Raw genomic sequence first — 15,000 nt, forward strand, 5'->3', positions numbered from 1 at the left:
TGTACGGTTCTTTCCTTAGAGACGTCTTTGTTCTTTATTAAACTAAACGTCTGTTGATGGTCGAGCCTCGAGCAGAAGTAATGAACGGTTCTTTCCTTAGACACGTCTTTGTTCTTTATTAAACTAAACGTCTGTTGTTGGTCGTCTCTCCAGCAGAAGTAATGTACGGTTCTTTCCTTAGAGACGTCTTTGTTCTTTATTAAACTAAACGTCTGTTGTTGGTCGCTCTCCAGCAGAAGTAATGTACGGTTCTTTCCTTAGAGACGTCTTTGTTCTTTATTAAACTAAACGCCTGTTGTTGGTCGCTCTCCAGCAGAAGTAATGTACGGTTCTTTCCTTAGAGACGTCTTTGTTCTTTATTAAACTAAACGTCTGTTGTTGGTCGCTCTCCAGCAGAAGTAATGTACGGTTCTTTCCTTAGAGACGTCTTTGTTCTTTATTAAACTAACGCCTGTTGTTGGTCGTCTCTCCAGCAGAAGTAATGTACGGTTCTTTCCTTAGAGACGTCTTTGTTCTTTATTAAACTAAACGCCTGTTGTTGGTCGCTCTCCAGCAGAAGTAATGTACGGTTCTTTCCTTAGAGACGTCTTTGTTCTTTATTAAACTAAACGTCTGTTGTTGGTCGCTCTCCAGCAGAAGTAATGTACGGTTCTTTCCTTAGAGACGTCTTTGTTCTTTATTAAACTAAACGTCTGTTGTTGGTCAGCTCTACAGCAGAAGTAATGTACGGTTCTTTCCTTAGAGACGTCTTTGTTCTTTATTAAACTAGACGGCTGTTGCTGGTCGACTCTCCAGCAGAAGTAATGTACGGTTCTTTCCTTAGAGACGTCTCTGTTCTTTATTAAACTAAACGTCTGTTGTTGGTCGCTCTACAGCAGAAGTAATGTACGGTTCTTTCCTTAGAGACGCCTTTGTTCTTTATTAAACTAAACGTCTGTTGTTGGTCGCTCTCCAGCAGAAGTAATGTACGGTTCTTTCCTTAGAGACGTCTTTGTTCTTTATTAAACTAACGCCTGTTGTTGGTCGCCTCTCAGCAGAAGTAATGTACGGTTCTTTCCTTAGAGACGTCTTTGTTCTTTATTAAACTAAACGCCTGTTGTTGGTCGCTCTCCAGCAGAAGTAATGTACGGTTCTTTCCTTAGAGACGCCTTTGTTCTTTATTAAACTAAACGTCTGTTGTTGGTCGTCTCTCCAGCAGAAGTAATGTACGGTTCTTTCCTTAGAGACGTCTTTGTTCTTTATTAAACTAAACGTCTGTTGTTGGTCGTCTCTCAGCAGAAGTAATGTACGGTTCTTTCCTTAGAGACGTCTTTGTTCTTTATTAAACTAAACGTCTGTTGTTGGTCGTCTCTCCAGCAGAAGTAATGTACGGTTCTTTCCTTAGAGACGTCTTTGTTCTTTATTAAACTAAACGTCTGTTGTTGGTCCTCTCCAGCAGAAGTAATGTACGGTTCTTTCCTTAGAGACGTCTTTGTTCTTTATTAAACTAAACGTCTGTTGTTGGTCGTCTCTCCAGCAGAAGTAATGTACGGTTCTTTCCTTAGAGACGTCTTTGTTCTTTATTAAACTAAACGACTGTTGTTGGTCGTCTCTCCAGCAGAAGTAATGTACGGTTCTTTCCTTAGAGACGTCTTTGTTCTTTATTAAACTAAACGACTGTTGTTGGTCGCTCTCCAGCAGAAGTAATGTACGGTTCTTTCCTTAGACGCCTTTGTTCTTTATTAAACTAAACGCCTGTTGTTGGTCGCTCTCCAGCAGAAGTAATGTACGGTTCTTTCCTTAGAGACGCCTTTTGTTCTTTATTAAACTAAACGTCTGTTGTTGGTCGCTCTCCAGCAGAAGTAATGTACGGGTCTTTCCTTAGAGACGTCTTTGTTCTTTATTAAACTAAACGTCTGTTGTTGGTCGCTCTCCAGCAGAAGTAATGTACGGTTCTTTCCTTAGAGACGTCTTTGTTCTTTATTAAACTAACGTCTGTTGTTGGTCGCTCTCCAGCAGAAGTAATGTACGGTTCTTTCCTTAGAGACGTCTTTGTTCTTTATTAAACTAAACGCCTGTTGTTGGTCGCCTCCAGCAGAAGTAATGTACGGTTCTTTCCTTAGAGACGTCTTTGTTCTTTATTAAACTAAACGTCTGTTGTTGGTCGGCTCTCCAGCAGAAGTAATGTACGGTTCTTTCCTTAGAGACGTCTTTGTTCTTTATTAAACTAAACGTCTGTTGTTGGTCGTCTCTACAGCAGAAGTAATGTACGGTTCTTTCCTTAGAGACGTCTTTGTTCTTTATTAAACTAAACGTCTGTTGTTGGTCGGCTCTCCAGCAGAAGTAATGTACGGTTCTTTCCTTAGAGACGTCTTTGTTCTTTATTAAACTAAACGTCTGTTGTTGGTCGTCTCCAGCAGAAGTAATGTACGGTTCTTTCCTTAGAGACGTCTTTGTTCTTTATTAAACTAAACGCCTGTTGTTGGTCGCTCTCCAGCAGAAGTAATGTACGGTTCTTTCCTTAGAGACGTCTTTGTTCTTTATTAAACTAAACGCCTGTTGTTGGTCGTCTCTCCAGCAGAAGTAATGTACGGTTCTTTCCTTAGAGACGTCTTTGTTCTTTATTAAACTAAACGCCTGTTGTTGGTCGTCTCTCCAGCAGAAGTAATGTACGGTTCTTTCCTTAGACGTCTTTGTTCTTTATTAAACTAAACGTCTGTTGTTGGTCGTCTCTCCAGCAGAAGTAATGTACAGTTCTTTCCTTAGAGACGTCTTTGTTCTTTATTAAACTAAACGTCTGTTGTTGGTCGTCTCTCCAGCAGAAGTAATGTACGGTTCTTTCCTTAGACGTCTTTGTTCTTTATTAAACTAAACGTCTGTTGTTGGTCGTCTCTCCAGCAGAAGTAATGTACGGTTCTTTCCTTAGAGACGTCTTTGTTCTTTATTAAACTAAATGTCTGTTGTTGGTCGTCTCCAGCAGAAGTAATGTTCGGTTCTTTCCTTAGAGACGTCTTTGTTCTTTTTTAAACTAAACGCCTGTTGTTGGTCGACTCTCCAGCAGAAGTAATGTACGGTTCTTTCCTTAGAGACGTCTTTGTTCTTTATTAAACTAAACGTCTGTTGTTGGTCGTCTCTCCAGCAGAAGTAATGTACGGTTCTTTCCTTAGAGACGTCTTTGTTCTTTATTAAACTAAACGTCTGTTGTTGGTCGCTCTCCAGCAGAAGTAATGTACGGTTCTTTCCTTAGAGACGTCTTTGTTCTTTATTAAACTAAACGCCTGTTGTTGGTCGCTCTCCAGCAGAAGTAATGTACGGTTCTTTCCTTAGAGACGTCTTTGTTCTTTATTAAACTAAACGCCTGTTGTTGGTCGTCTCTCCAGCAGAAGTAATGTACGGTTCTTTCCTTAGAGACGTCTTTGTTCTTTATTAAACTAAACGTCTGTTGTTGGTCGTCTCTCCAGCAGAAGTAATGTACGGTTCTTTCCTTAGAGACGTCTTTGTTCTTTATTAAACTAAACGCCTGTTGTTGGTCGCTCTCCAGCAGAAGTAATGTACGGTTCTTTCCTTCAAGAGACGTCTTTGTTCTTTATTAAACTAAACGCCTGTTGTTGGTCGTCTCTCCAGCAGAAGTAATGTACGGTTCTTTCCTTAGAGACGGCTTTGTTCTTTATTAAACTAAACGTCTGTTGTTGGTCGGCTCTACAGCAGAAGTAATGTACGGTTCTTTCCTTAGAGACGTCTTTGTTCTTTATTAAACTAAACGTCTGTTGTTGGTCGCCTCTCCAGCAGAAGTAATGTACGGTTCTTTCCTTAGGGACGCCTTTGTTCTTTATTAAACTAAACGTCTGTTGCTGGTCGTCTCCAGCAGAAGTAATGTACGGTTCTTTCCTTAGAGACGTCTTTGTTCTTTATTAAACTAAACGTCTGTTGTTGGTCGTCTCTCCAGCAGAAGTAATGTACGGTTCTTTCCTTAGAGACGTCTTTGTTCTTTATTAAACTAAACGTCTGTTGTTGGTCGTGTCTCCAGCAGAAGTAATGTACGGTTCTTTCCTTCAAGACGTCTTTGTTCTTTATTAAACTAAACGTCTGTTGTTGGTCGTCTCTCCAGCAGAAGTAATGTACGGTTCTTTCCTTAGAGACGTCTTTGTTCTTTATTAAACTAAACGTCTGTTGTTGGTCGTCTCTCCAGCAGAAGTAATGTACGGTTCTTTCCTTAGAGACGTCTTTGTTCTTTATTAAACTAAACGTCTGTTGTTGGTCGTCTCCAGCAGAAGTAATGTACGGTTCTTTCCTTAGAGACGTCTTTGTTCTTTATTAACCTACCCGCCTGATGTTGGTCGCTCTCCAGCAGAAGTAATGTACGGTTCTTTCCTTAGAGACGCCTTTGTTCTTTATTAAACTAAACGTCTGTTGTTGGTCGCCTCCAGCAGAAGTAATGTACGGTTCTTTCCTTCAAGACGTCTTTGTTCTTTATTAAACTAACGCCTGTTGTTGGTCGTCTCTCAGCAGAAGTAATGTACGGTTCTTTCCTTAGAGACGTCTTTGTTCTTTATTAAACTAAACGCCTGTTGTTGGTCGCTCTCCAGCAGAAGTAATGTACGGTTCTTTCCTTAGAGACGTCGTTGTTCTTTATTAAACTAAACGTCTGTTGTTGGTCGCTCTCCAGCAGAAGTAATGTACGGTTCTTTCCTTAGAGACGTCTTTGTTCTTTATTAAACTAAACGTCTGTTGTTGGTCGTCTCTCCAGCAGAAGTAATGTACGGTTCTTTCCTTCAAGACGTCTTTGTTCTTTATTAAACTAAACGTCTGTTGATGGTCGTCTCTCCAGCAGAAGTAATGTACGGTTCTTTCCTTAGAGACGTCTTTGTTCTTTATTAAACTAAACGTCTGTTGATGGTCGTCTCTCCAGCAGAAGTAATGTACGGTTCTTTCCTTAGAGACGTCTTTGTTCTTTATTAAACTAAACGTCTGTTGTTGGTCGTCTCTCCAGCAGCATGTCATTCTGTCTCTAGTGTCGGTCACTCTTCTCTCTCCGTCTCGCCGCAGAGCTCCACCTTTCCCTTCCGCCCCGCGTCACCGACACGTCGCCCTCTGCTTCTCTGTGAATAGGGAGGAAGGAGGCGGACTGCCGCGGCTCGACACTCAGAGGAGAGAAACAACTTCAACGACACCAGAAGGAAACAAAGTTGCGTTAATTGCGCTAAAATATTTGTGTGCGTTAATCGCGGCCAAATTAATCGCATAGATTAACGCGTTAACGCTGACAGCCCTAATATATATGTATATTAGAGATGCACCGATCAGGTTTTTGGTTTGATCACGATCACTGAAATCAGTATCTACCGATCACCGATCACGGTGTCGATTGAAGCATTCTATTTATTGTGGAGCATTATTGCTATGAGGACTATGAGGAAATACATATATAAAGCACCTCAAACATTCAAGAAATTACAGATTTCTTTAAACATTTAGGACTTTTACTTTGAAAAATGTCCTAATTGATACATTAAAATGTATTGATTGCTATTGTAGGGGATTTCAGATATGTATGGAACACATCTGCATCATTCATTTCCTGGAACTCTTGGGGAAATCTATAGACAGGACTTTTCTTAACTTATTTTTATGAACTCTTCCTTGGTGCAGTAACAATGTTTTAATGTTCGCATAATTTAAGCTAAATCTCAGAAACGATCTCTAAAGATACAAAATCAGTTCATTGTTTACTTTTATATGCTATTGTTTGATTTGTCGACATCTTATTTTGAAAAGCGGATGTTGTTTCACGTGGTTCTTTCCGCTAACTCTCTCAAACCCTCTCACTCCCGATGGAATGTGTTTAACGTGAGCATCTCTAGGGGCAGACATGTGAGAGTCGGCTGAGTCGACCCAGAGATTCAACTCGGGGGACGGGGACGCCGCTCGGTGGTGAGGATCCCCTCTGACCTCTGACCTCTGCGGCCCTCGCCGGGCGCATCGTCTCCGTTGAGGTGCGCCGCCATTGAAACGTCTCTGATAGTTTTTCTCTCAGATGTTACATCATCTGATCGGCCGTTTTGAGAACGCCGATCAAAACCGATAATGGGAATATCGGCCGATATGGATCGGCGCCGATCAGATCGGTGCATCCCTAATATATATATCCATGTGGGCTCTCCCAGTGTTTCCGGGCCAGTGGTTCACATAGTGCGGCGTGCTTCCAGGACCCTAACCCACCGAGAGGAGTTTACTTCCTGTCTCACGGCGAGCAGTCTCTGTGCACACAGTCGTACTCACAGTCATACACAGTCATACTCAGTTGTACTCACATCTGGACTGACAGTCGTACTCAGTCATACTCAGTTGTACTCACATCTGGACTGACAGTCGTACTCTCAGTCGTACTCACATCTGGACTTACAGTCGTACTCTCAGTCGTACTCTGTCGTACTCAGTCGTACTCTCAGTCACTCTCAGTCGTACTCACAGTCGTACTCTCAGTCGTACTCTGTCGTACTCTGTCGTACTCAGTCGTACTCAGTCGTACTCTCAGTCGTACTCTCAGTCGTACTCAGTCGTACTCTGTCGTACTCTGTCGTACTCTCAGTCGTACTCTGTCGTACTCAGTCATACTCTCAGTCGTACTCTGTCGTACTCTCAGTCGTACACAGTCGTACTCACAGTCGTACTCTGTCGTACTCTCAGTCGTACTCACAGTCGTACTCTCAGTCGTACTCACAGTCGTACTCACAGTCGTACTCTCAGTCGTACTCACAGTCGTACTCTCAGTCGTACTCTCAGTCGTACACTGTCGTACTCACAGTCGTACTCACAGTCGTACTCTCAGTCGTACTCACTGTCGTACTCTCAGTCGTACTCTGTCGTACTCTCAGTCGTACTCACAGTCGTACTCTCAGTCGTACTCACATCTGGACTTACAGTCGTACTCTCAGTCGTACTCTGTCGTACTCTCAGTCGTACTCTCATCTGGACTTTCAGTCGTTCTCTGTCGTACTCACAGTCGTACTCTCAGTCGTACTCTCAGTCGTACTCACATCTGGACTTACAGTCGTACTCTCAGTCGTACTCTGTCGTACTCTCAGTCGTACTCTCATCTGGACTTTCAGTCGTACTCTGTCGTACTCACAGTCGTACTCTCAGTCGTACTCTCAGTCGTACTCACATCTGGACTTACAGTCGTACTCTCAGTCGTACTCTCAGTCGTACTCACATCTGGACTTAGTCGTACTCTCAGTCGTACTCTCAGTCGTACTCTCATCTGGACTTTCAGTCGTTCTCTGTCGTACTCTCAGTCGTACTCACAGTCGTACTCTGTCGTACTCTCAGTCGTACTCTCAGTCGTACTCACATCTGGACTTACAGTCGTACTCTCAGTCGTACTCTCAGTCGTACTCTGTCGTACTCTCAGTCGTACTCACAGTCGTACTCTGTCGTACTCTCAGTCGTACTCTGTCGTACTCTCATCTGGACTCTGAGGTGTTGGTGTTGCCTGAGCTTCTGCAGTACTGGATGAGCGTGTTGCTGTTTGGCTGGTGCTCAGCCGGTGGATCTTGGACAGAACACGTCTCTTTGTTTCTTGTCCTCTCGTCTCCTGACAGAAGGTGACCCCCCCTCCCCCTCTCGCCCCTCGCCCCATCCCTTCTCGCCCCATCCCTTCTCGCCCCTCGCCCCATCCCCTCTCGCCCCTCCCCCTCTCCCTGACTCTCTCCTCTTTTATTACCGTATTTTTTGCACTATAGGGCGCACTAGATTATAAGGCGCACTGTCAATGAATGGTCTATTTTCGATCTTTTTTCATATATAAAGTGCACCGGACTATAAGGCGCATTAAGCGGATAGAGAGATTACCGGTACTATCATTCTTTTTATTCAAAACACTTGTTAGAATTAGGAGGCTGTGTTGAGGAGATCCACCGCTGTCTTCTGATGGAAGCAGCACAACTCCCTCCCTCCCTCCCTCCTCCCTGTCTCCTCCCTCCCTCTCTGTTTTTTGCTCAGCACTTGCTCAGTACTTGCTCAGCACTTGTATAGTTTGAGGAGTGTTCTCCTCTGTTGTTGCCAGAGAGCCGACACCCTTCTCCTGACGTCTTAAGCTTGATGCCGATGCTGTGAGACTCGAGCTGGGACCTGGGGACAGCTGGTCTCCACGGTAACGACACATGTAACATCCCCAAAGCTCCCTTAACTTGCTAAATCAGCACCGAATGGTTTTTGTAACTATAATTTGTGATGTCACTGGCAGCGATGTGCCGCACTATTTTCTTTCCGGGCGGAGGGATTTGCTGGTGACCCCGGTCTCCAGGACCCTAAACAGGAAGTCCCTGAGCCAGGCCAAGAGCTAGTGATCATGAGAGAGCTGTATGAGGCAGAACCATGTCTCCACTCTTTATGCTAAGCTAACGGCTAGTAGCTCCATACTGTACAGACATAGCAGGTGTCACTCTTTATGCTAAGCTAACGGCTAGTAGCTCCATATTGTACAGATATAGCAGGTATCACTCTTTATGCTAAGCTAACGGCTAGTAGCTCCATACTGTACAGACATAGCAGGTATCACTCTTTATGCTAAGCTAACGGCTAGTAGCTCCATACTGTACAGACATAGCAGGTATCACTCTTTATGCTAAGCTAACGGCTAGTAGTTCCATACTGTACAGACATAGCAGGTATCACTCTTTATGCTAAGCTAACAGCTAGTAGCTCCATACTGTACACATAGCAGGTATCACTCTTTATGCTAAGCTAACGGCTAGTAGCTCCATACTGTACAGACATAGCAGGTATCACTCTTTATGCTAAGCTAACGGCTAGTAGCTCCATACTGTACAGACATAGCAGGTATCACTCTTTATGCTAAGCTAACGGCTAGTAGCTCCATACTGTACAGACATAGCAGGTATCACTCTTTATGCTAAGCTAACTGCTAGTAGCTCCATACTGTACAGACAAAGCAGGTATCACTCTTTATGCTAAGCTAACGGCTAGTAGCTCCATACTGTACAGACATAGCAAGTATCACTCTTTATGCTAAGCTAACAGCTAGTAGCTCTATACTGTACAGATATAGCAGGTATCACTCTTTATGCTAAGCTAACGGCTAGTAGCTCCATACTGTACATACATAGCAGGTATCACTCTTTATGCTAAGCTAACGGCTAGTAGCTCTATACTGTACAGACATAGCAGGTATCACTCTTCTCATCTAACCAAGTGGATGAACATATTTCCCAAGACACTGGACTGCTCCTGTAACAACGTTGGCTGCTCATTTCTCTGTTGTTATGTGAAGTCATGAAGCTTAAAGCCCTCCTGCTAGAGGTTATGTTTCTTAGCACCACCGCCCCACTGCATCATGGGTGAATGACGTTCCCACCCCAACATTCCACTGAAGTCACTGCTCTGCCATTCTTGTTGGTTTGAATCTCTCCTTCATGACGATGTATGACAACATTCATAATGGATTGATGTGTCACTGCTGTTCCCACCCGGTCGAGGTGAGCATCACTTATGAGCAACAACTCACATGGCAGGAAGCGGCTCCCAACAAGGTCATTACACTATGGCTGTTCATGCTAAAAGGAATAGTGCTAAATCCAACATGAGCTCATTGCCGAACCGCGGCGTGGCCCCGAGTGATGTCTTACTGGGGGGGGGCTCTCCTCTCTGTATTCTGGGCTGATGGCGGCGGTGCTGCTGAGTGAGTCAGCGGTCATTAGAGGGAGCAGACAGCCCTCAGGAGCCCTCAGGAGACAGGCAGTCTGAGGCCCTGAGCCTGTTAGCTCCATCCAATCAGCCCCTCCATGCACGGGGAGGGGGGGCTGGCCCCGCCCACAGACACCGTTACTTTGGCTGTGCAGGACCGCCACCGAGTCACCGCCACCGAGTCACCGCCACCGAGTCACCGCCATCGAGTCACCGCCACCGAGTCACCGCCACCGAGTCACCGCCATCGAGTCACCGCCACCGAGTCACCGCCACCGAGTCACCGCCACCGAGTCACCGCCATCGAGTCACCGCCATCGAGTCACCGCCACCGAGTCACCGCCACCGAGTCACCGCCACCGAGTCACCGCCACCGAGTCACCGCCACCGAGTCACCGAGTCACCGCCATCGAGTCACCGCCCGAAGTCACCGCCACGAAGTCACCGCCTGAAGTCACCGCCCGAGTCACCGCCACCCAGTCACCGCCATCGAGTCACCGCCTCGAAGTCACCGCCACCGAGTCACCGCCACCGAGTCACCGCCACCGAGTCACCGCCACCGAGTCACCGCCACCGAGTCACCGCCATCGAGTCACCGCCACCGAGTCACCGCCATCGAGTCACCGCCTCCGAGTCACCGCCACCGAGTCACCGCCACCGAGTCACCGCCACCGAGTCACCGCCACCGAGTCACCGCCATCGAGTCACCGCCACCGAGTCACCGCCACCGAGTCACCGCCTCAGTCACCGCCACCGAGTCACGCCCGAAGTCACCGCCACCGAAGTCACCGCCCGAAGTCACCGCCACCGAGTCACCGCCATCGAAGTCACCGCCACGAGTCACCGCACCGAGTCACCGCCACGAGTCACCGCCACCGAGTCACCGCCATCGAGTCACCGCCACCGAGTCACCGCCACGAGTCACCGCCCGAAGTCACCGCCTCGGAGTCACCGCCACCGAGTCACCGCCACCGAGTCACCGCCATCGAGTCACCGCCATCGAGTCACCGCCACCGAGTCACCGCCACCGAGTCACCGCCTCCGAGTCACCGCCTCCGAGTCACCGCCACCGAGTCACCGCCACCGAGTCACCGCCTCCGAGTCACCGCCACCGAGTCACCGCCACCGAGTCACCGCCACCGAGTCACCGCCTCCGAGTCACCGCCACCGAGTCACCGCCATCGAGTCACCGCCTCCGAGTCACCGCCACCGAGTCACCGCCACCGAGTCACCGCCATGAGTCACCGCCCGAAGTCACCGCCTCCGAGTCACCGCCACCGAGTCACCGCCACCGAGTCACCGCCTCCGAGTCACCGCCTCCGAGTCACCGCCACCGAGTCACCGCCACCGAGTCACCGCCTCCGAGTCACCGCCACCGAGTCACCGCCACCGAGTCACCGCCTCCGAGTCACCGCCACCGAGTCATCGCCATCGAGTCACCGCCATCGAGTCACCGCCACCGAGTCACCGCCATCGAGTCACCGCCACCGAGTCACCGCCTCCGAGTCGTGCTTCAGAAGCGGCATACCCTAACCCTAAACATGGCAGCTAAATAAACTGCTGTGTAGAGAGAGTGAGAGAGGGAGAGAGGGAGAGAGAGAGGAGTGAGAGAGTGAGGAGTGAGAGAGAGAGGGAGAGAGAGAGAGTGAGAGAGAGGGGGAGAGAGAGAGTGAGGAGTGAGAGAGAGAGGGAGAGAGAGAGAGAGTGAGAGAGAGGGGGAGAGGAGGGAGAGAGAGAGAGAGAGGAGTGAGAGAGGAGTGTGAGAGAGAGGAGTGAGAGAGAGAGGGAGGGAGAGAGAGAGAGAGAGAGAGAGGAGTGAGAGAGAGAGAGAGAGAGAGAGAGAGAGAGAGGGAGAGAGAGAGAGAGAGGGAGAGAGTGAGGGAGAGAGAGGGAGAGTGAGAGAGGTTATGACTCCAAGTGGAATCTGTCTGAGAGAAAGGGGGAGTTCCTCGAGGTGAGACAACATGCAGCTCACAACGACGCCCCCCCCCCCTCCTTTTAACACCTTATCTCAACCTCTCACTCTAAAATAAGATGCACTCTCACCGTGTCACATGGCACCAGACCCCCCCCCGCCGGTCCTATTCCCATTGAAAGTGAGCGTCCGCTGCCCCCAGCTCCAGACGGCTGGGGGTCCCTGTGCTGGTCTGGGGGTCTGGTCCTCCATAAGCCAGCAGCTGTTCTTCAGCTGTTCTTCATCGTTGAGTCTTCTAGCTGAGAGGACCTCTCCTCATCCTCACACAGGCTGCCATCATCGTGGTCCTGGACCTCTTTGTCCCGCCCCCCCGACCCTCAGCGCTGGGCACCGGAGGTGCTAAACACATCTTAACCCCCCCGGTGTCTGAGCCTCGTCCTTTATTCATCCCATTAAAGGAGCCGGAGAGGAGACACAGAGAGACAAAGACACAGAGACACAGAGAGACAAACACAGAGAGACAGAGACACAGAGACAGACACAGAGAGACAGAGACACAGAGAGACAAACACAGAGAGACAGAGACACAGAGAGACAGAGAGACAAACACAGAGAGACAGAGACACAGAGACAGACACAGAGAGACAGAGACACAGAGAGACAAACACAGAGACAGAGACACAGAGAGACAGAGACACAGAGACAGAGACAGAGACACAGAGAGACAGACACAGAGAGACAGAGACACAGAGAGACAAACACAGAGACAGAGACACAGAGAGACAAAGACAGAGAGACAGAGACAGAGACACAGAGAGACAAAGACACAGAGACACAGAGAGACAGAGACAAAGACACAGAGAGACAGAGAGACAAAGACACAGAGAGACAGAGACACAGAGAGACAGAGACACAGAGACAAAGACACAGAGAGACAGAGACACAGAGACAGAGACACAGAGAGACAGACACAGAGACACAGAGAGACAGACACAGAGAGACAGACACAGAGACACAGAGAGACAAACACAGAGACACAGAGAGACAGAGACACAGAGAGACAAAGAGACAAAGACACAAAGACACAGAGACAAACACAGAGAGACAGAGACACAGAGAGACAAAGACACAGAGAGACAAAGACACAGAGAGACAAAGACACAGAGAGACAGAGACACAGAGAGACAAACACAGAGAGACAAAGACACAGAGAGACACAGAGAGACAGACACAGAGAGACAGACACAGAGAGACAGACACAGAGAGACAAACACAGAGAGACAAAGACAGAGAGACAAAGACACAGAGAGACACAGAGAGACAGACACAGAGACAAAGACACAGAGAGACAAAGACACAGAGAGACAGAGAGACAAAGACACAGAGAGACAAACACAGAGAGACAAAGACACAGAGAGACACAAACACAGAGAGACAGAGACACAGAGACAGAGAGACAAAGACAGAGAGACAAACACAGAGAGACAAAGACACAGAGACAGAGACACAGAGACACAGAGAGACAAAGACACAGAGACACAGAGACAGACACAGAGAGACAAAGACACAGAGACACAGAGAGACAGAGACAAAGACACAGAGACACAGACAGACAGACACAGAGAGACAGACACAGACAGACATACACAGAGAGACAAATACACAGAGAGACAGACACAGAGACAAAGACACAGAGAGACAGACACAGAGAGACAAATACACAGAGAGACAAAGACACAGAGAGACAAAGACACAGAGAGACAGACACAGAGAGACAGACACAGAGACACAGAGAGACAAACACAGAGACACAGAGAGACAGAGATAGAGAGACAGACACAGAGACACAGAGACACAGAGACAACGTCTTCCTTATGATATAGAGTACTTCATGTAGGATACACACACATACACATACACACACATGCCCACACACACACACAGGCCAAGCAATATCAGCATCTCCCACCTTTACAACCTTGTTTCCCTGTGAAGCCGAAGGAGAGATAAAGAGAGGAGGAGGAGGAGGAGGAGGAGATAAATGGGAGGAATGGACATGAAAATGCAGAAAAGTGCTACGCCAGTGAATTGTGTGTGTGTGTGTGGATATGGTGTGTGTGTGTGCAGGTAAATGAACACCTTGTGTGTGTCCTCTTCTCCAAAGGGTTTCAACCCCGATGATCACGGCTGATTCTTGACTTGAGACTTCCTGTTTTAGGGTACGCCTATTGAAAAAGACGCTGGGTTTTATATATATTAAGTAAAGGGTTTTATATATATTAAATAAAGGGTTTTATATATATTAAATAAAGGGTTTTATACATTTTAAATAAAGGGTTTTACGTAAATTAAATAAAGGGTTTTATATATATTAAATAAAGGGTTTTATATATATTAAACAAAGGGTTTCATATATATTAAATAAAGGGTTTTACATATATTAAATAAAGGGTTGTACATACAGTATATTAAATAAAGGGTTTTACATACAGTATATTAAATAAAGGGTTTTACATTACAGTATATTAAATAAAGGGTTTTACATTACAGTATATTAAATAAAGGGTTTCACATACAGTATATTAAATAAAGGGTTTTACATACAGTATATTAAATAAAGGGTTTTATACATGAGATGAAGCATCATTCCGTTGGAACATCACTGCCCTCAGATGGAGGCTCTGTAGTGTTGGGACAGAGACGAGTCCTCAGGGGCCCTGGAGCCCTGGTCCTGGTCAGACACACACAGACACACACACACAGACACACACACACACACACACACACACACACACACACACAGACACACACACAGACACATACACACAGACACACACACAGACACACACACACACACACACACACACACACACACACACACACAGACACACACACACAGACACACATACACACACATACAGACACACACAGACACACACACACACAGACACACACAGACACACACAGACACACACACACACACACACACACAGACACACACACACAGACACACACAGACAGACACACACACACACAGACACACACAGACACACACACACACAGACACACACACACACACACAGACACACACACACACACACACACAGACACACAGACACACACACAGACACACTGGCGTTGGCGGCGTGACGAGAAGAGGACAGATCTGTCTTTCTTTCCCACTTCCTGTCGGCGAGCTTCAGCAACAGGAAGCCAGTGTTCAGGTCGGGTCAGGCCGGTGGAATCCCCCTCCGGCACCACAGGTTTGACCCCGCTCAGCCACCGTAGTGCAGAAAGCAAAGCCTCTCTGGGGACCAGCACCTCCTCTCTGGGGACCAGCATCTCCTCTCAAAGGACCAGCACCTCCTCTCTGGGGACCAGCATCTCCTCTCTGGGGACCA

The 15,000-nt window shown here is 47.3% G+C and overlaps 1 long non-coding RNA gene across 1 annotated transcript in view; it reads right to left on the reverse strand.

The window, feature by feature from the left end:
- Positions 1-14,647: 14,647 nt before the first annotated feature.
- LOC130207185 (uncharacterized) overlaps positions 14,648-15,000 on the reverse strand; it is a 4,533-nt gene continuing 4,180 nt past the window's right edge. Inside the window, exon 3 of the long non-coding RNA XR_008834247.1 lies at positions 14,648-15,000. This exon is cut by the window's right edge and continues 95 nt beyond it. This is a non-coding gene — a long non-coding RNA (uncharacterized LOC130207185).

Source organism: Pseudoliparis swirei, chromosome 17 (assembly GCF_029220125.1).
Source record: "Pseudoliparis swirei isolate HS2019 ecotype Mariana Trench chromosome 17, NWPU_hadal_v1, whole genome shotgun sequence".
Lineage (NCBI taxonomy): Eukaryota > Metazoa > Chordata > Actinopteri > Perciformes > Liparidae > Pseudoliparis > Pseudoliparis swirei.